At 36.9% G+C, this 22554-nt stretch overlaps 1 protein-coding gene across 9 annotated transcripts in view; it reads left to right on the top strand.

Moving 5' to 3' along the window:
• Positions 1 to 22554, top strand: part of CDH18 (cadherin 18) — a 565378-nt gene that overhangs the window by 349933 nt on the left and 192891 nt on the right. For 6 of the 9 annotated variants that reach the window (XM_009469019.2, XM_087761135.1, XM_087761143.1 and 3 more), the window contains one exon: positions 9570 to 9646. The exons of 1 other annotated variant lie outside the window; for it this stretch is intronic. The gene's annotated coding sequence lies outside the window, so the exon portion shown is untranslated. The remainder of the gene's footprint in view (positions 1 to 9569; positions 9647 to 22554) is intronic. 2 more of the 9 variants (XM_087761183.1, XM_087761192.1) reach the window with 1 other exon arrangement.

The raw sequence follows: 22554 nt of genomic DNA, 5'->3' as shown, positions 1-22554 counted from the left end.
CTTCTTCTCCCACTAGGATTTCAAAATGATTGATGACATATGCTTTCTGAGGAATATAAAAGGAAAAATGTTTTGATCTGCTTAACAATCTGCAGCACTAGCACTAGCACAAATTATATACAGGAATAAATCGGTTTTATTTGGAAAGACTAAGTAGGAATCAGCATCAGAAAAATCCTTTTGCCATGCAAACAGAAGATTAGCAAAGATATACTTAAATTTGGATTTTCTGAAGTAGTTATTATTGTTGCTATAAATCACGTTCTTCAAATACACTTATAGGCAAGACAAAAATCACAGCTTAGAAAAAAATCCCATATTGTTAAGAATAGGTATTTGCTAACACCTGACATTATTGTATTGTAGGCATTCATATTGCAAGAATATATATAAATATATTTAAAAGTTTTAATGCTATGGACGCTTTCACCCCTCACTTGCAAAAGCAGGGTAGTTTAGCTAGCTAGTCATAAACTTACCTGTTGGGATTGTTTCAGGATGTAACCTTATTCAGTTATCTTTGTACAACATTGAAGTTAACGTGTTAAGTGAAGATCTGTGTTTTCACTTTGAGTTTTCAATTTAGATGTGTTCAGAACCAAACAAAATATTTGTATACATGGGAAACAAAACTTCAAAAATTTATAAAGGTTCTAAGGGTTGTTTGTGTTTAGTGCGTGGATCTGATGATAGCAACTCTCGCTGCAAAAGCACACTGAATAACTCCTAGAGCAGCATGTTAGAGCTTTGAAAAAATATTTACACCCTGAAAGGAACAGGCAAACATCCTTGAATCACATAACAGTAGAAATCTCAAGAAACAGTAGTTTGTGCTTGGTCCAATTACTGTGAAGTTGTATAGTTTCGTTCTATTGTATACTATAAAATATCCAAATGTCAAACCTCAGTGCGAAATCCATCATGGTTATATTCCTATAAAGCTAGAGGTTTAAGTGTGTACCTGAAAACCTTACTGTGTTGCAGAGATCCCTGAAGGTCACCAGCAGTCATCAGGAGATGGTCCTGCTTCCATTGGCCCTGTAGTATCAACTTTCCATGTCCGTCCTCCACTGTAGCCCCAGAGAGGCTGGAGGAGGTTTGGGTCTGGGATTCTTGTTAGGCTGTTCCAGGATCCAGTTTATAGATTTTAGACACACTTAGGTAAGGAATACTTTGTTATCCAGTTGTCACTAATCAAACTCAACTAAAACAAAATTAAGATAAAATTCAAGTGCTAGCATTTGTCTATAGCATTCAAAATAGACCACACAGTTTAAAATACTTTTTAGGCTAAATAGATGAAATGAAAGACACTGCAGTTGCCCTTGCTGTACAAGCCTTGTGTCAAATTATCTGTTCCTCCCTCACTGAGTTGAATTTATGTCCATGCTGTCAAGATGGCAGTCACGGTTGTACTCTTTCTGCTTGCCTTAAACCTCAAATTACACTTGCTCAGAAGCTTTTGTAAGATAATTTATGAAGCACCCTTCGTGGCCTTTTACATTTCATTGCATAAGGTCTTTCTTAGATGTTAACATTCTATAGCAACCTGTACTTTAAAATTGTATGTGATACAAAGATCTCTCTAGGATAACTGAATGATAACTTATAACATTTGACTGAGACCAAATATATAGCATGCTGAGATCACCCATTTTTCCCCTCCCTAGACATAATGCAAAAGTATACTAACAGGAACACAGGAATCAGCAGCAAGTGTTCATGATATTTGAAAATTTGTAAAAAAGTTGGTAAAGAAATTACCAGTTTGTGTATCTTTATTGGCATTACTGCTGAGGAACTTCTGCCTGAACAGCGTTAGGATGTTTAAAGAATTTACACAGACAGATGGAAACATTTTCATTGGATTACTGCCTAACTGTACTATTAAGTGTCAAATGTCTTCACCTATCTCTTTGTTGGTGACAGATTTTCTTGAAGCTCTAACATCTGTAATATGGGGAAATCATTCAGTTCAGCCATGTAGTCTATTTTTCACTAAGGGTCTGCATCATCAGAGCTGTATAGAAGATTTTCCCTGTGGAGGTAGGCTGCACATTTCGTTTACAATTTCTGTATCAAGAGAGTGCATACACTTAGTCCCTAAATTGAGCAGCACTGGCTCTTGAAAGGTAAAGCTAAGTGATGGGGTTACATGAATCATTATATCCATTAGCATTCATTGCCAGAGGGGTTCTGGTCACTTGAAAACTTTCAATATGTGACAGAAACCCAAAGAACAGCAGGAACGAAGATTATCTGTCTGTCTTTGAATTCAAGCAAGATAACAGTTGAATATACAAGTGACTGGCTAGCAGAGTTAGTTGCAATGCATACTTCTCTGCACCTGCCTCAGTGAATTAGGCCCTGTATATTTATTTCCGTGAATGATCTGTCATTGGTGTGGACATATTCCTCCCCAGATGCAGGACTTGGTGCTGCTTCTTGTTAAACTTCCCGAGATACCTCTCTGCACATTTCTCCAGCTTGTTGAGGTCCCCCTGAGCGACAGCACACCCAGCTGGTGCATGAGGTGCTCCCCCCACCCCCCATTTTTATATCATCTGCAGACTTCCTGAGAGTGCACTCTGTCCCATTTTCTAGGTCATTAATGAAGATGTAAATAGTACTGACCCCAGTATCGACGCCTGGGGTACAGCACTGACCTCGAGTTGGACTTTGTACTGCTTATCACAAGCCTCTCTGCCTGGCCATTCAGCCAGTTTTCAATCCACCTCACTGCACTTACCTAACCCATACTTCATCAGCTTGTCTATGAGGATGTTACAGGCAACAGTGTCAAAAGCCTCTCTAGAGAGGAGGTAAACAATATCCACTGCTTCTCCTCCATCCACCAAGCTAGTCACCTCATTACTGAAGGCAGTCAGGTTGGTTAACCATGATTTCCCCTTCATAAATCCATGCTGACTACGCCTGATCATTTTCTTGTCCTTCATGTCCGTGGAAATAGTTTCCAGGATCAGATGCTCTACCACCATCCCAATGATTGAGGTGAGGTTGACCAAGCTGTAGTTTCCTGGATCCTTCTTCTTGTCCTTTTTGAAGATAGGAGTGACGTTTTCTTTCTTCCAGTCTTCAGGAACCTCTCCTGATTGCCACAAGCTTTCAAAGGTAATTGAGTGGCCTCACAATGACATCAGTCAGCTCCCTCAGTACTCGTAGGCGCTTCCTCTCAGGCTTCATGGACTTACGTATGTCCAGATTGTTTAAAAGTTCCCTAAGCTGATTCTCCTCCACCAAGGGTATCTTCCTTACTCTAGACTTTGCCATTGGCCTAAGGGGCCTGTGATTCCTGAAGGCCAATCTTTCCAATAAAGACTGACGTGAATAAGGCATTGAGTACCTCAAGTCAAAACACTTAATCAGAAACACGTTTGGCTTGATTCATTCGGTAGACAGTTTTTTGTAGACCTTTGCCTGAATTCATGCTAGGGTGTTGTAGATCAGAGTTTTTCCATACCCTGTGGACTTGGAGTTGGGAGTTTGCCTACACCATGTGTTCATGCCTCAGTGTCATAGCAGGAGGCACCAAAGTACCGGTGAGTTTCAGGTTGCCTGAGCTTCTGTATGTGGAGTACAAACACAGCCTGGAGTTTATGGGGCACTTTCCCTGGATCCGCTATTTTTTTCCTGGATCCAAGAGTTTAGAAATACTGATATCAGGTGGGAGCTAGTTCACATTATTGAGCTAATTTTGTTTGCTCTGTTTTCGAGGTGACTAAACACTGCTGAAAAGAGAGTTAAGTGGCTTACCAGCTAATTTATTTTCCCTACTTCTTGAACTTTACTGATTATATGTTGTGGCATAAGTATTTAGTTAATGTTGATTACATGTAAACCTCAGTTATGGTTTTCTAAAAACTGTTGCACATTTGCTTAGTAAATAGATTCCCTGAAATTATTTATATTTATTCTTCTATACTTTAAATGTTCTTTCTTTCTCCCCAGCCAGTGTAGGGAGAAAAGTTGTCACACTAAAAGCCTGATTTTGTTCTGCTCTTGCACATGCAATCCATTTGCTCAGTGGGATTCCAGCTAAGTATAGAAACAAGAACAGCACACTGGGGAATGCACGCACCTAGCAGAGACCTGAAAGTTTCCAACCTTAAGCTTTGCTAATGGCAATGGCAAATGATCTTAGTGATCTTACTCTGCTGCATCTCAGGCAAGAATTAGAGAAAAGCAAAAAACCAGCCTTGCTCACTTCAAACTTAATTGATAATATCTGTCCTATTATTTTAAATTGTTATCTGTATGTTGTATTTGCTTGAAGACATAGAAAGCAGTGCTGAACTTCACTTCTTTTCTTAATCTGCCAGGAGCTTTTCTGCTGACACAGTTGGAATATGAGTTAAAACATACCTGCTTGCTCTGATCAGAAGTGTGTAGCAGTTTACAAAAGGTAGCCCTGCATGTTCTGCTCTGTACAACAAGCTTTAGCCTGTTCCTGCTCTAAGCCCACTGCAATTGCTGGAGCCACACAAGGGATGAAGCCTCACACAGTTCAAGTAAAGGCTTTGATTACACACTTTCTGTTTTGTCTAATGCTTGGTCAAAAGATGCACTAAATTGTTTAGGACACTTTTTTTTTTTTTCTTTAATCACAAGTGAAAGGAATAACCACAACAAGTGAAAGGAATAACCACCACAAGTAAAAGGAATAACCACACACAGTGATTGTTCCTCCCTGATAATAATAACTACTGTGGCAGAGGTAACATTAGAAATAATTTAAATAACCATTTCAGAACCAGCATTTCAGCACTTTAATTTGATTCCCAGAAGTCGTTTCCTAGAGCTTTCCTCTGTCAGTCACTGTCAGGACTGATGAATATATAAGTAGTCTTCCCTTAGCAAGTACAGAAAATACTTCTATTCATTGAAATGTATTCTTTTTTACTGTGCCCACATTTTATAAATATTTTAGATTTCCAGAGGATCATCTAGGGTCATTCTGTTAGCAGAGATTATCATTATGTGTATTGTAATTGGATTTGTGATGCTACACTTTATTTTTCTACAGAACAATTAAGAAAATATTAATAAGGATACTAAGCAGATGGTTAGTTCATACTAACTATATTTGTCATTAAGAATTACCCAAAGTTGTAACATTATTAAAGACATCTGTAGCAATCCAGAGCTCAAGAAAGTAAATACATTCTTTCTATTTTTAATTTTTTTTTTCAAATTTTAGATCAGTTGTTAAAAAATAAATTTCCAAATATACCTTATGGTATGTTGTACTGAACTGCTGAAGGAAGAGCACATTACTTAGTTTAAAAATTGTTTAAAAATATTCATTCAGGCCCTTTTAATGCAAAAGGTGCATAACACTATTTGGAATATAGAAGGTAGCAGACATGTAGGTGGTTGAGGTCCAGACATTGCAGATTGAGTGTTAAGAGCCTGGTACTATTAGGTAGATTGTTTAGCTGACTGTTTTCATCATTTAGTGGTAAAAACCAAGCAGAAAATACCAAATGCTGAAAAGACCCTATTCAGATTGTTCTTCTACAGTTTAGTATTCAGCCAATTTGTCTTGAGCTCCTAAATCCATTGAGCTGACCTAACGTCTTACTGCTCCAGGTGCTACTGATCTCCTTGATAACTCATTTTCTTCATTCCCTGAGCAGTGCCTTAGCTGTTTCTGTACGCTAAGCAGTTGCTCCCACAGTGATCAAACTGAACAGTCACCAATACTTCTTGCAGCCCGTCATTTTTCTGTAGAAAGATTTTTATTCAATATATTTCAAACTCGGTTTGGTAAATATGTAAGTATGAGCAAGTTCACTGCTTTGCTTGCTATAACAGCGTTGCTTCAAACTATAGGTTTTGGGAGGTTTAGAAACCTTTACTGCAAAATTTGCATACCAATACATCAGTTGTGTTCTAGTTCCTCCAGAATCTTATTGGGATACAAGTAAGAAATAGGTCTGTATAATATTGATCCCACCTATAATTTCAAGGAGAAATAACAGAACTAAAAATAAGAACAGTGTCAATGAACTGGTTCTTACTGTTTTGAAAACAGTGCCTGATTTGTATACATGACTATGGTTTTTGTCTGGTGATTATATTGAAATCCAGAAAGAGAAAAATAATTTCTTATTTATTAAAAGTTATTTAAAATTTTTGTTTTATTAAGTATTGGCAAATATACTCATTTCTCTTTTCTATTCATCTTTAGATGAAAATTCACTGGTGCAGTTGGTTTTGTGGGATGCAAAGGAGAACTAAATAAGAAGCAACAACTTTTTCCTCTCCAAAAGACATTCCATTGTAACCCTTCACAAAGGGGTGGGGGAAATCAAAAGCTGCAGGAGAAATTTATGGTTTTTTATATAGAAAGTAAAAGCTGGTTAGCTTTGAATTGTCTAGTAAATAAAATATGGAGTTTTGACATTCTTTCTCTCTAGAAAAAGGGGGTTGGAATTTCTCTTTTCTAATTAATGCACTTATCAGTCAGAACACTGCAAAAAGCACTGGGACTGTAGGGCACAGGATGCTAACAGCATGGTACTTCAAACTATAAGTTTCTAATTTTATTGCTGAGATTTTTTTCTCTTTATTATCCTGTTTTGCAGAGTAATCAGTTCTGAGTATTGTCTCCAGCTTCATATGTAATCATTCAAGTATTCTTCAAAATTCATTATTAACATTTTAAAAATATTTTTCAGTGAATAGTGCTTAATATATAAGTTTAACTTGCTGCAGCCTTTTTACCTCACCTTGCATATTTCCATACTGTACTTTTCCCATAAAAAAATATAAATACATCCTGTATTTAAGAGTTGACATGAAATCATTTGGATTGAACCAGCAGGGGAAAGTGAGCAAGAGAAGAACTTGAGACAGGCAGCCATTCAGGCAGGTACTGCTTGATGTTTTTGTGGAAGAAAGGGCTCTCATAGCAGCTTTCAATTGTGCTGTTCCCTGTGATCTAATGGCAAAACCAGTTGGTAGCCCCATGGCCTTGCTTTGCCTCTTCTGCTTTTCTGTTGGCGGTTTGCAATCTCCTTTATCTCTCCATCTGTTGTAAAAAAGAGGATAGAAAAGTGTTGTGCCCTTTCTATTCCTTGACCTTTCTTCCCAGGTCTTTTCTGTGAAGTTTGTAGTGATAATATTTTATTTTTCATGGATTAGGCCTGGGAAACAGAGCAGTGGAACCACCACGCCGCTGTCCTGGTTTGTGCCCCTGCAATATTGTCTCCTGATTCCTACTACGTTTTCATTCTGCAGAACTTGAGCACGCACAGAAATGCCTAGCAGAGCAGCTGCACTGGCAGGTGTCATTCTGGAGATGAGAAAGATTAAATTAATTTGACATAGGTGAGGAAGGGAGATTAATTAAGCATTTGATATAGTACTGTGTCTTCAGAAAAGAAACATTATTTTTTGTTACAGGATCTCTTATATCTAACTGGAGGTTTCCTGCAGTGCAAGAATATAAATGATAATAACACAAATTTTAAAAAATATTACTCCCCGAGAAAAATAAATTAAAACATATTCATCTGATAAAAATTTAATTGTAACATTGGTAAGTTTAAAAATAATACTAAGGATTTCTTTTCTGTGAAAACAAAGAAGAACCTTTGTGAAGGAAGTTGGTGGCTAAGGTACTCGGAATGCACTGAATATTAGAAAAAACCATTTCACGTGCTGCTACATCTGTCTCACGGTACTTGTGCAGGTCGGTTGGTGTCGTGGGGAATGTGAGGTGAGGCAGCCGCAAGAAGAGAACCACTCTGCTCACTGACATGGGTTTTCATTTCTGTGTTGGCTGGGTATTGCCTGGGGCAGGGTGTGGGTGGTGGGGTATGATACACTTGCATTTTCGGTACAGCCTGCATGTTCACACCCGCCGAAGCCACGGCACCCCTGCTCATGGTCACAGTCCGCAGCGCAGGCTGGGGGGAGACGCCATTTGGTGCTGGCAGTGACGGTGCGCCAGGCCTGTTGGGCAGCCCTGCTCTCCCACCGCAGTTAACCCCCAGGTGCCTCCTGCTGAGAGGCTGCTGCCCCCTCCTTCATGGTTTGACACCTGGGTTGTCAGCAGAGGCCTCATCGATCCGTCACCCCCAGCCAGTCCCTTTGACTTTCTCCACATCTAAAGCCAATAAGCAGTTGTTAGCCAGCTTGCTACTGCCTTCTAGTCTCCTGCCCCCAAGGTGTTGCAAGGATGTGAAGTCGGTAGCATTTCATCTGTGCTTCTTTCCTGTGCGTACCTATAGTAGTAGAGTGGGCAGATGTTGTTCAGACCTCGTTTCATCAAGTAAGTTTTACCCCATGACATTTGGCATGCCTCATTTTTCTATTTTTAAGGTGGAGATAACGGCTGTTTTCATTCAGAGAACGTTTCTCTTCAAAAATACATTTTTAATGCATTTTTACCTATGCAGTACAGGGACTGTCTCCTAGCAGTGTGTGAGGAGTGGGTGTGTGTAGTGCAACAGCGCTCTTCATATAGTCTCTCAGCACCACCACCCACTGCTACAAATAGACAGAAATTTTGTAACTGGCGGTGGTCATTTAAAAGCTGTCTCTGGTGTTTACAAGAGGTATGAGAATCCCATTGACTTTCCTTTTAGAAAACAAACTGTTCTTATTTCACATTTTAGTTGTGATGAGTTTTACATACTTTGCGAAACAGAACTGTGCTTAATGTGGTGACATATCTAACATACGTTAGGTCTGAAATGACTGTTTAAACTTTAATTTTCTAAGATGCTATCTGGTGTCTTGTAAATGAGTCTTACTGTAAATTGTAGATGCTTCATAATGCTAGTTTTATAGGAATAATTCCAGTACATTTGATTTGTGCTAGAATTGCAATTATTAATAACTCTGTTGAATGCCCAGTGTTAGCACCACATTGCTTGCTGATACTGATACATTTGGGGAATGTTAAGTAATCAACAGCTATCATGTACTTCAGAAAATATAAGTTTCTTACAGCTGCCTTTTTTCCAATTGCATTTTCTCCAGTGGAAATTTGCAGCTTTTGTATTAAAAAAAAAAAAAGAAGCTTTTTCAAAGAAGTTTAATTGCATTTTGAGGAGGCAACATATTTGGACTTGCAAATCAAAAAAAAAAAAAAAAAAAGAGAATGTGATACTAATATGGTGGTAGGCACAAACCCTGCCCAATCCTTTAATACAGTAGACCGATGGAGAAGGCATTAGAAAAAATTATTTCACTGTTGAAACATTCATGGTTCACAGTATGGTAAAAAGATTGAGCTAATGCGAAGGTGATGGATTTGGTTTTCTTATATTTATTTATATATTTTTAATATCATTGCTTCTGGTGATTTTTTTCTTTCTTCTTGTCTAAAGATGTTAACTGTGTCCCACCACAGTATTCTTGTGAAGAGATTTCACGTTCAGAGATTCTTATTAGGTGTTATGAGAAAAAGTTTAAGTGTTAATACCACTGTTGCACTGCTTTTTACTTTGGCTGAAAGAGATTTTTTTAGTGAAATACCCTCTCCCTCAGTTCCTTGAATTCTGACGTGGGGGGGGTTTTTTGTTTTTGTTTCCCAGCAGCTAAAAAGGCAGTAGGTTTGATTTGGCAAGTCATTCAGAAAAGGAGTGGAGAAGTGCCCTGTAACTGCTGAACAGTAAGTGCCTGTTTTACCTGCTATTTTAGCCGCAGAAGTAAGTAGGATAGGCAGATGGGTTGGTATGAAACTTTTATAATACTGAGAAGCATATAAAAATGTGCACACGTGTAGGGCTAACTATTCTGAAACTGAAATACTTTTAAGAAAGGCCAAGAGATCTCCTTATGTAATTATGGATCAGGTCATGAGCAGTGTTGAGGTATACAGAGTAAATTATTGAAAGCCGAAACTGAGAAGTACATTAAATGACATTCTGTTAAATTGATTCGGATACTAAGTAGTTTTAATTATTCAATATAGAAAGTCTCTAAAATTAGAGGGCACAGTTTGGATGTGTGCACACAACTCTGCACTTGGAAACTGGGAACTAATTGAATAAAGACATGGCTGTCAGCTGTATTTGCATGCTACTAAAAATGCCACTCTGTTTTACGCTATAAATGACTGTCAGCTTTATTTGCAGCATGCTTGTCTGTTAATTCAAATGCTTTTTCGAATCATGTCAGATTAAAATTTCTTTTTCAAACGGCAGGTGTTAACTTCTTTCTATTTCTCCCTAGGAGAAAATATCTCTGCAGCAGAAAGCAATATAGAATAATGAATCTTTGCAGGGTAGATTTGGATGTGAGAAGCTAAACTGGAACACTAACGTATGAAGCTCGGACTTAGAAATGTTTAGACATATTTGCAAGTGTATTAAGCATTTAAGCTGCTGTTTCAGAACAGTCACACAAGAAAAATATTTAAACTCTGCACCTAATATACCGTATCTTTAAAACCTTCACTACTTGAGCGATTTAGTTTAGAAATGAAATTTTTGCTTTTCTTAGAATTGAAAATATGAAAGCAGCTGAGGCAGAAGTTCATAAAACTAGGTTGTAGTTTTATTAGCTTAGGAATTATGAACATTTCTTTAATATATTGTAGTGTCTTTTGTTTATACACAAGTGCAGGGAAGAAGAATGCCGTAAGATCTCTGAGACAAGCTGCTTTCTGCAGCTTTTGAATACACAGGTTCTTGATCCTTTTAGAGCAACAAACAGCAGGCTTGGGAAGCAAAGGAACAGTGTTGTGTTTTAGTGGAGTAGGACTAGCTGGAAGGAGCATGGAGTATTTTTTTGTGCAGATGTAACCAGGACCTGAACAAACCAATCTGCGTGCTCATTGCTACCAGATGCACAGCTCCCAGCTGTGTTCCCCTCTCCCTTGTGGTACCATGTCTGATGCTCATTCATTCCCTTAGGAAGTCAATTGCAGCACAATAACCAGAGAAAGACTGACTCAGCCAAAAAGCTGAACAGTTTTCTGTCCATTAAGTGGGTTAGATTGAAGTGAGATGGCAGGGAATGAGAAGAAAACCAGAGGAAGTGGGCTGCATATTTCGATAGCTCTGGAGTGTTGGAGGAAATAATTTGTCTTGCCTAGCCACAACCTTTCTCCAGCCATGAAATTTAGATTCAATACCTCTGTCTCTGAGGGACTGCACACCTCCTCCTGCCGTCTCCGTGGGCTTTGGGTGGAAGCTGACTTCAACTGCTGAATAATGAATACTGGTTTGCTAGAAAGCAAGGAAGGAACTGAGAAAGTGACAGAATTGATAAATTACACCACCTATAAGGGTTGTAGGCTGATAATGGAAGATTAGGGGGGTTTTAAATAAATATTACATATTTTTGGAATGACTGTAATAATATAGGCCATGTCCTGTGGTTGGTAGATGTATAGCTTGAGAAGTTATCTGAAAACAAGTTGCCATGGGGACATAGTTGCATTACTGTATTAGAAATCAATGCCAAGGCTCTGTGGTAGACAGCAGTCATTGAATTGTAAGCATGATAGAAGTTAAAATAAAAACTTTCAATAAAATATTAGAAAGAACGATGCAGATGATAAGACTTCTAAACTCTTTGCCTGAATTTTGGGGGCAATAAGATAGCTGATGACCTTATTGTCAGAAAAGAGATTCTGATCTTAGGTTACTGGTACAAATCCTGCCTAGTCCAGCAGGATCAGAAGAGTTGCTACCTAAAGATTTTTCTACACATTTGGCAGTAATTATTCTCCAGTTAAAGATTTTAATGGAAGAGATGGGAGGAAGTACCTGTGTTGTGAGTCTGTAGGATGATTTCTCCTGTATTTCCAGAAAGATTCTTTTTCAGGACAGAACCACAACATATTTGAGTGAGCTTGTGTCAGGGATAAAGAAAGATTACTTTGACATTAGCTGTCCAGGGCCTTGTCTATGCATATAAGAAGGTTCGTGGTTTCTGAGGGTGTTAAATCAGTGATGAACACTTGTTCTGATGATCTGTAGTTGTGCAGAGTGGGAGTGTATTGACACCACTAGTACATAACTGCCACTGTGTTTATTTAAGAACTAGTGATAAATGAAGATGAGCTGTTGTTATTGTGTGTTGATGTTATTCTGGTGGTTGATGATATTCTGGCATGTACATTTTTGACGCATTGGATTTTATGGTTGAGTGTCAAAATAGAAGTACGACTGTCTCATAAATAGTTTGCTTTCAGTTATTTTTTTCGGTACATATCAAAGGATTGATGCCTTGTGGGCTGTGTCTTACTACTAGCATGTGTAGTCAGCTCCCCTGGAGTCCCATTTCCTCACTCCCTGGTGAAAGTGCAGTAAAAAATAAATAAGAAAAAAGTGTGGTCTCTGATGTGTTACCTTCATAATGCTATTACCAAAGCAGCTGTAGTAGATGAGATGGAGCTCCATCTGTCTATGACTTCCTTATTCTAAATTATTGGATCTGACCTTGGTTATGAAGAAGTGATTTTTATCTTTGCTATCAGTGGAAGATAAATATCCAGCAGAAAGTGGATTTTAGAAATGCAGAAATAGAGAGATTTCCCTGTATTTAGAATGTGTTTAGAATAAGATAGTGTTTGTATATAACCTAATTACATAAAAATGATAGGATTTTGATTAGTTACAGTCCACATAATAAAAATAGTGAAGGGTAAAGGATGAAAGGGGAAAAAAAAACCCACAAGATTTTTCTGTTTAGCTATATAATTGTTTCTGGCAAAATTTACTTATTGGCAGAAATGGATTAGTTTTCTCTCACGTGTGTAATGCAAAAGACCTAAAGGGCATGGCAAAACTGAACCGGATGTATGCTAGAAGGAAGTATGGCTAGACAGTGTTAGGGACCTACTGTTACTGAGATGGATCAGTGCTTTGCATCTGTTTCTATCTATTAGCTAAAGTAAATTAATTGCTGCTTTTGGTAGGATATGGTAATTGCATATTTGAATGAGTCACTATCCAAGATATCTTAAGTTTATCTTATAATGTATATATAGTATATATTTATCCTTTAATAATTGAGTTTTAAATAGGAAAATTATGTAGCAAATGCCCTTGTTCATGCCTTAAAACTCTTGTATCCTCATAGCAGGCCAGACTTCTCAGACATTTGTTCCAACACATGCTGAAATAAATAGGGTTGAACTCTGTCACTTAGTAACGCGTTGGTCTGTTCTTGACCTTTTTTACGGAAGTAGAGGTCACTGACTGGCAATGTCTCCGGTATACTGCAGATACACTTAAATGAGCTCTAAGAAAATTAGCTTACATGTGTATCAGTGTACACGTAGTGTCTGAGGACAGTGCAGGCAGCCATTTGCATCTTTATCCAGATGCCTGGTCATGTTGTGCAGCCCAAGCTGAGTCCTTTGCTGTCCGAGCTGGAGAGCTACTGTTTACAAAAAGTAACCGCTCTGATATATATTCCCCGTTTACAGACAGAAGAACTGCAAATGTAAGCATCAAGGAAGCAGCTATGTTAGAAGCATTTGGGGTTCCTGTTTACATTTTTCCTCTTTTTTTTCTTTTTCTTTTTTATTAGATACAACTTATTCAATTCAACTGTTTCTTGTATGTTTTTAAAGTAAATATCAATTCAGGTTTTGAAAGATAAGATCTAAAAAATAACCAAGTGACACACTTTTTATTAGTTTAAAGCTTGGATTCCAAACTGGCCAACACAATTAATTATGAAAACACTTGTAGAAGGTAACACTGCAGTTTAATGAATAATTCTCCTTTAAATCCTTTCCCTAGTGTTTTCCAAGAGTAATGTTTATAGTGTAATCTAATATTGAACTCCTTTTTATTATTTCCTCTCTATTGATTTAATTAACTGATGTGAAGAATATCTGTTTTCATAACATGTTGTAGAGAGTATTAGGTAAATTGTTACAAAAGTTAATGTAATGCTATAAAACTTAGAATTTACTATTTTCTAAACTTCATGCCTTACATTAGAAGGCTCTCTAGAGGGGAAAAAAGAGTATTTAACTCTTTGGAAAAGCAGAACAGATGAGTGTCATTTTTTACTCTCTGTTATTTAGGAAAAATACCATAAAATATTATTACTCTATTAAGTCATCAGTGTTGATTCAGAACTGTGTTAATTCTACAAGAATCTTACTTATTTTCATTACCTTTGGATTAAGCACTGAATGTGACATTCTTTACTGGATACTTACCTCTGTGTGCGTATATGCATCTTTTTATGTGTCTGCTTACCTTTTCACGCATCAGAAATCTGCATTATTACAATAATCATGTAAGAGCCCTTCATCTTCATGCAAGGGGCATGCACAAGCACTAAACACCAGTCGGCATTGCTTGAATCTCATAAGTATCTTTTACAGACTCTTTTCAGTCTCGAGACATGTATAATTCCAGCAATGTCAGCACCTCACAATTCAGAGTTTTAGAAAGAAAACTAATATTCAAGTTTTAAAATTACAGCAAGCTGTGTGATGATGTGTAGGAGGTGACTTCATAATCATGAAAAAAAACCCAGCTTTGTTCTGCCCCTTTAAGAGAGAGGTCCCCTCAGAAAACAAACAAACAAACAAACAAACAAACAAAACATTTCACTGCTGTTTCTTCAGTCTAGGATGGGGTTTGGGATGGAGCATCATTGCTATACCAGCTCTTATTCCATCAACCATTACCTGGGGATTAAAGAATGCTTGTGACAGACCTGTTGGAGCAGCCCTTTACTCTCCTGGTTGCTAAGTTGCTTTAGCCTCCTGTGCAAACAATTTCTCTATCAAGAAGGAATAGGCCTGAAGCTTCCTTAATGCTATTATATCTGCATCAGATCAGGATCATGATCTTTTATTAGCTTTTTAAGCTTTTCTAATCACTGTGGGTAATTTATTTTCTTGATACGGCTGTTTTGTTGTGAAGCTTGTGGCAGTTTGCTTTGATAACTGCTTACTTCTTTTAAATCTCATAAGGATGATGAGGGTTTGCTAGTAGCCTCAACAGCCCAATCCCTCTCTAGTAATAGTAGATCTATGGTAGAATATGGCTGAAATCTATGTCTTCATATCAATGAAATACCAGTTTACTTTCATCAAAAGTAGCAGATAGCCAGTGAGAAAACACGAAACACTGAAATGCGAGAGAATAACCACCAGTGAAAAGCTTGAACCTCACTTTGATTGGCTGGTTAGAGATGAAATTATAGATACACAATTCTGAGTTGTTATTTCTCTTGACTGTTTTCATAGCAGATATTCCAGGCCTCATAAAAAAATCTGGAAGCTGTTACACTTTTAAATTTCTTTTTCATTGTTCTATGACTCATTAATTATGCTCTCTCTACTAACTCCGTTGAATGACTACTTTCATAAATAGGATATAACTTATTACAACTTGTCCACAGATAGTCTACATATTGCATTTAAGGACCTCAGTCTGCCACTTTTCACGACTTGCTTGAACAGGGTGCTCTGGGAACAGTGTAGTTGTAAGCACTGTCAAATAAGACTAAAAATGAGACTGAGGTATGAGTTTTTGCTCAGAAACTGTGAAACGCTTTCCCTCTTAAAGTGAGAGTGTAATTTTTCTGGCTGTTCGGTCCTGACCGTGGTGCTCTTTTAATGATGCTGGATGGGTGCAAAACTCTCATCCTGCCCACTTACAGAAACAAAGCTAAGCTCCAGAGAACTTGTAAGTTACAGTCTGAGTCACCCTCTGGGTGCAAAGAATCCATTTATTTTTTTTTTCTGTTAAGCATACTGTGAATGGTTTCTTGAAGACCTTCAACCCACACTAGAAAGCCTAGTGTCACATACCATGCCTCTTATTTATGAACAATATGAAAACAGTCTTACAATGTTTCACGTGCCATTAGACTATTATTAATGTGTTAATGAAAGACAAACACATTTTGAAACTGAATGCTGCATTCGTAAATTTTCCTGGTGCGTTTAAGTATATAAAGTTATTTGCCTACAGAAGCTGTTCTTCCAGCTCCTCCATTAAACACCAATGACCCGATCTTTAAAAGGGTCAGTTTTAAGGTTAGTTTTAAGCAGACAATCTCATTAATGTGAAGGAGCTTTTCATTAATAGGCCTAAAGTTAAGTAAGTCTTTTTTTGTTTGCACAATCAGAACCTAAGACGTGATCCTACTGATTAACCTTGTTTCTCCTTCCCCTTCTGTTTCTGAGGATTTGCTGGTGTTATGGCTTGAACCTTAAATGTCAGCTTATCTACCTGTTTACCTGTTCCTGGGAAGTTTCTTGGACAGGAATGGAAGCTAATATTTTCATAAGAATGCAATAAAGTTGCATATACAAAGTCTATGGCAATTCAGTGGGATTAGTGTATTTAACACATTTCATTATTTAACCCGTAATACAAGCTAGTACATGAAAATTGTCAGCTGTATAAAACCTGAATTTATCTTAAGACCATTAGTAAGGTTTTCATGATATATTTAACTTCAAATTAAAAATCATATACACTCATATTTCTAGAATAATGGAGAACAAGGAAGAACATTGAAGTGATTTATATCTAGACAAATAATGGAGGAATAACATAAAAGTTACAAAAGACTGCCTTGGTTGAAATGAAGGACAGGGTCTCTTCCTCAGAAAAGAAGCTTAGGAAGAACAATAATGAACAATCTGAAATAAAAGCGTGGAAATATGCCTTCCTGTTCTGAAAAGATGGGTGAGAATGAAAATAACTTTGTGTGTTTTAGTAATAGCACATGATTAATTTTTTAAAAATTACTTTTATATGCTTACGTTCATGAATGAATTTAATGAAATACTATGTGTTCAAAGATACCAATACATGCATCAGGATTGAAAGAATTGGATCTTTTGTTTTGGTGTCCTTTTGTGACAAACTACTGTTTTGCATTCCTGAGAAAGAAAGTGGTGGTAATATGTGTAGATACTGGAAAAAACAAGGTATCAAATAGTCTTAACAATAAAAGAACACGTTACCACCCTCTTCATGTCACTATTGTCTTCCACTGGTAGTAGGACATAGTTATTTACCAAAGTACACTGTTATTTTTGTATATTTTTTACCTGTTTTTCAAATATCATGCTACGTAACACAAACTTTCTCAAGACAGAAAAACATTCCATTCTTTCTTTGTACTCATTCCCCTCCCCTAAAGAAAGGAAAGGAAAAAAAGGCATATACATATACAATGCAAATAAACGTGCATATAAGAGTATTTTTACTCTCTGTTAGAAAAAATGCAAGATTGAAGAAGTTTTCAGTTATAATGAGGTCAGTTGTTGAACTGAAATTTATTAATCGTGCCTATCGAGTTTTTAATTTTTTTTTTTTTTCATAACTTAGAGCAATGGAAGTGGGCAAGTGAGTAAAAATGAATTTATCAGGGAACTTCTAGTTAGAAATTGTAGCAGACCAGTGCAACTACTGAGAAATGGGAGCTTGTAGAGATTTGGTTCACGTAGGTACACACATACATATACATATCTATGTGGAGGGAGTGTGTGTGTGCGTGTGTTTACACAGCCTTCAAAAATCAGAGTATTTTTAAATGTAAAAAATATTTCTTTCATTTTCTTGTAGCTATAGGTTCTAGTGTTCAATTAGAAAAAATGAACTTTAGAACTACAGAAATATTAGTGGCAAAGAACTAAATTATTTGCCTTTTCTTTAAAGTCACTGTTTTCCTGTTGATTTCAGTGGATTTGTAGAATTTTTTACTTACAGATTATTTGGTCCTGGATTATGCTTTGGTGTAAATTTCTGAAAAATATGGAATGGATTTACTAAATGGATAAAGAAGGAGTGATCACATGCAGGAGTACTTCAAAGTATCTAAGCAGACGTTAAAGATGTTTTGATATTATAATAGCAGAAAGGATAATTCTGATAATATATATTAATTGGAAGACTCTAATGCACTTCTAATGTAGCCATGAATAACCATTAAAATACACTCTTCTAAGAAATCATGTAAAATACCGCAGTCATTTCCATATCTTTTCAAAACTCTCTTTGAGATCTTTTTCATTTAACTCTTCTGTTTGGGTTTCACCTGAATTTAGTACATTATTCCTTTCTGAATTTGCAATACAGCAAGCTAGAAAACTTATGAAAATGTTTTCTTGGGATATTTTGGAATTTTTCAATATCTGTAGTGACTGCACTGATGGCAGATACAGAAGTTGTTTCTTATATAGTACAAATCATTGCATTTTCCTGTTGATGTCCCATGATAGAAAACCTAGTTATCTGGATTTCAGAAATCCTCCAAAATAAGAAAGATCTTCAAAAATAAGATATTCAGAAAAAATCCATTCCGCTAGTCCAGCTTGCCCCTAGGGTGAAAAGTACAAGTAAATGCTTGATGCTTGTGTTCATTTCTACTACAAAGTGACAATAAATATACTTATTGCTACAAACAAAGCTGTGATTTCTTTCAAAGTAAAAGAACATTTAAAATGTGACATGCAGAATTGCATTTACTAGTCTGTTCAGACAGCCTTCTGTAAGACATTTGGTATTTTTCTAATTATTAGAAATATCTTTCTTGCCAAGAGAACAAAAGTAGGTGTCTCAGATATTTCTGTACTTGGAACAGTAATTATCCATAGAAAATTCCAACCTCACATTACACTAATTTTCTTTTTTGTTTGTTTACTTATTGGCAGAGACTTCCTGTTTACGTACCCACAAACACATGCATGTTTATCTGTCTCCTCTTAATTCATCCATCTGGGCAAAGCTGCCTTTGCAAGTTATGACTGGTTTGTATATCAATTCTGACTTGCTAATACTTTGCAAAATGAGTTGCTAAGTTACATTGTTTGCATTTAACAGATAGCATATTTTGCTCTATATATCTATGAGGAAGCTGTGACTTTCCATTTGAAGAATTATGAATAACTCAGTCTAAAATGGAATGAAATGCATTTATTGATGGAAGTGATAAATTGAGAGGCCTGATGGTTTAATACTGGTTGAGCTGGAAGAGTGAGAAAAGAAGACAGGAAGATAAGATTTAAAAAAAAAAAAGTTATGCTCAGTATGTACATTTCAAGAGAGTAGAGAAAGCTAAACATAATGAAAGGATGAGTGCAGCGAAAGACAAATCAAGTCGGTACTGTGTGGAAGAAAAACACTTTTAGGGAAATGGTAAGGAAACAACATACTAGCAGCAATGCTGTGTGGTTGACAGTGATTATAGTATGTTTGGCAGAAATAATGTCACAGGAGAAATCAAAGACTTAAGGAGATCTCAGTTAAAGTGTGATGTGAAAGGCATGTTTTTAAATACAGACTTCAAATTTAGATTCAACATATATGGATGTCTCCTTTTCTCTTTACTTAAGATATTTATTTCTATAGCTGCATAAGAGGAATCCTGGAACTGCCAGTGACTGTTGAACAGAGCTCTTATTCACCTTTGTGTCATTTAAAATTATTCCTTTTCTTCATTGTTGGATTCCTGGGTGATAGTTTTACTTCTGAAGAGGATTTTCTTTTATTGGGCTTTTTGTGACTTCCATGATTCCTTTTTTATTTCAACTGAAGGGTATAGATCCAAGGAATGACCTGATTCAGCACTTGCAGGAGTTGACTCATTTCATACACCTGTGAAACAATGAGTAGGGATTAACTGAACTGGTACCACTTGATTATAGGCTTCATGAAAGATATTTGTAATAAAAAATTAATCTAGGCCTGCAGAAAATATAACAGAATCTATGGCAGTCTAAAATGAAGAGAGGGCCCCTGGTGTGTGTTATAGGAGACCTGAGAGGGAAAAGTTGTTAGGTGGTACCCTCCAGGGGTTCCTCCATCATTCCAAGGAGAAGAGCTGCCAGGCCTCCTTCAGCAGCTCCAGGGAAGACATGCCTTGTCTCTCTGACTGCAGAAGCAAGTCAGGCACTAATACAGTGCAAAACCCATGGTTATTGCTCTGCTCCAAATGGCAGTGGTCAGGCACTGGGCTGCTCTACAGAGATCTCCAAATAACACTGATCACATGATTTGCTGCCTTTTATATTTTGCCCCCCCGCCCTTTCTCTTTCAGATTCTTCTATTTGACCATCGTCTTGTCCCCTCCCAAATAAACAACTTGCTCATAATTACCTTTTCCCTATTTGTCTTAGTTTTTCTGTAAGTGCACCCAAACTCAGTATTTCTAGTAGTGTTTCCTAGGTAGTCTCAACTTTAACAAGTATTACTGAGATAATTACCTAGGCAGTGTGGACCTTGCAAGACTTGACTCTGCAAAAGGGCCTCCGTGTTCTTCTGGAATGGTCTGTGATATTCAGCTGCTTCTCACATAGCTGTCTGTGAAATTCAGCCATTCTTCACAGCTCTGTCTGTAACTTCTTACATTGTCATCTGTTGCGTCCAGCAAGTTTTGTCATATCTGGGGATTCCTGACTTCCTGTTCAGTTAGCTCAACCCCAGGCCAGTGCGTGCGTCCTCTCTCCCACAAGCTTCTCTGCAGCTAAACAGTCACGTCCAGCCTAGAAGCTGACCCTGCTCTGAGCAGGGTGTTGGACTAGGTGACAGCCAAAGGTCCTTCCCAATGTGTTTTATAGGATTCTGTGACGTTACACACATGGTGTCAGGATGTTGTAAAATAGGTAGATAACGTCTTCTTGCCACTTTCACTGAAGCCAGGAGCAATTTGCTTTGGTTTCATGTAGTGCTCAAAACAAATTCAAACTCAAAATAGAATTCAGGTTACTGTTTCTTCTTTGCAAAGAACAAGAAAAAAGATCTTTGCATTTTTTATTATTTTGCCGGTAACTGACTTAAAGAGATGGCCTTACCTGTCAAAAGTCAGGCACTATTTGACCTCTTAATCCTGATTTCTCAAAAACTGAAGTCCATAAAAGGCATTCTGAACACTGAAATATTTTTTTCATAAATTCCCCTTTTTTTATATTGCTGCAATTAAGGATTTGTTCATATTTTTATTGTGGGTTTTTGATCCTAGAACATTTACCACTCAACTCAAAACATTATTAATATGGATTAAAAAAATTAAAAGATAGGCAAGATGCTCTCTTACTGAGGAAAGCAGTTGATGCCACTGAACTTTAAGTAAAAGCTTACCTTTGCTGAATTTGGAATTTTGCAGTTCACCTAGTGGGAATTGGAGTTTTGTCATTTGAATCCAGCATACGGAAAATGGGCTAAGTCAGCCCTAATTGGATGGACAGTGATAAATAAAAGTTCAACATGATTACTGTTTGAGGAAAAAAAAAACTTTAAGTTGCATGCATTAAATGAAGAGCTTATTGGGAATTTTCAGTCAGGAAGTTATTTAACTGCAGCGTTTCAGTTTGTGAAAAGCAAAACTTTATAGAAGGGATGTTTCAATGGGAAAAAAGGCTCAAAGTTATTTACTTATGCCATTTAAATGTTTTAAAATGAAAATGACCTTTGCTTTGAAACCTAGCTGATTTAAATGATAAAACATTCTATTTAAACAATTTTTTTACTAAATAAATAGAAGTGGCTTATTTACCTTGACTCAGTTTTATTTTCCTTAATTTTTTCAGTAATATTGCTACATTAAAAATGGAACAAAAGATCTGTTTTTCTTCCTGTCTTGTGAAGTACCTATAAAAATGTAGATTATCTCAGAAGCAATGGTGACAATTTATGTTTTGATTCAAAAGGAAGGGAAAAAATTGGTCAGTAAAAAGGTATTTTAGTTATTTTCTATATTGAAATATATCACATTTTAGGCATACTTTCTCACTGCTCTTGACACACTGGAAAAGGAATGTTTTCAAATTTCAAACATACACAGTAAGATTTGTTTAAAGGGTTTGGTTATTTAATATTTTTCCCTAAAACACTGAGATTTAGGTTTATGTAAGCAATAACGTATTTATGACCCTTCTAACCTAAAAAACATACATACACTGTATATTATGTATTGCCAAATTTCTATAACAAGAACGTAATGAATAATTTACATTATTTTAAGGAGCTCAAGTACACAGTGCTGAACTGGTAGCAAACTATGGCAGGTAAATGTCTTTAACTCTTTCTTAAGCATCTATTGTCTACATTGGACCTCCCTTCCCTGTCTTTATTTTTTAGCAGTCATGTGGGATGCCACTATACTGCTCAGAGGGGCTCTTGCTATTCATTTTTGAGAAATAATTTGTTAGGACAAACAGTACCTGTGGATTATACACGAGTGGGCTGTTGCAAGTTCTTCCTATTTAAACTGGGTAATTGCTCATCAGAGGCTCATGTATTTGCTGTGTTCTCTGATTGGGTGACTTGACCTTTATAAATGGGAGGAATGACTCAAGAAATCACTGAAATCTTTATTCTGCCAGCAAGTTCCCCAGGAAGAGAAATAGCACAGAAGAAAAGCCTCTGCTGCTTTGGGAATGCAAAAGGATCTTTGTGCCATCTTGCATATCTGTATTATCCTTGACTAGCTACATGGACTCCAGATATAAATGTAGATGGATTGGTCTCGGGTTGAGGAAAAGAGAAAGACGTGAGTCAGATTCATGAATCATCTCTCTGTATTTCACAGTTGTTCCTTTCACAGCAGGTAATGGCTAGCATGAGTGCGTGTGCAATT

The sequence above is a fragment of the Nipponia nippon genome, unplaced genomic scaffold (assembly GCF_047370975.1).
Source record: "Nipponia nippon isolate SJK-2023a ecotype South Korea unplaced genomic scaffold, ASM4737097v1 scaffold_1, whole genome shotgun sequence".
Lineage (NCBI taxonomy): Eukaryota > Metazoa > Chordata > Aves > Pelecaniformes > Threskiornithidae > Nipponia > Nipponia nippon.
The sequence above is the reverse complement of the archived record's forward strand: the minus strand, read 5'-3'. Positions and strand labels throughout refer to the sequence as shown.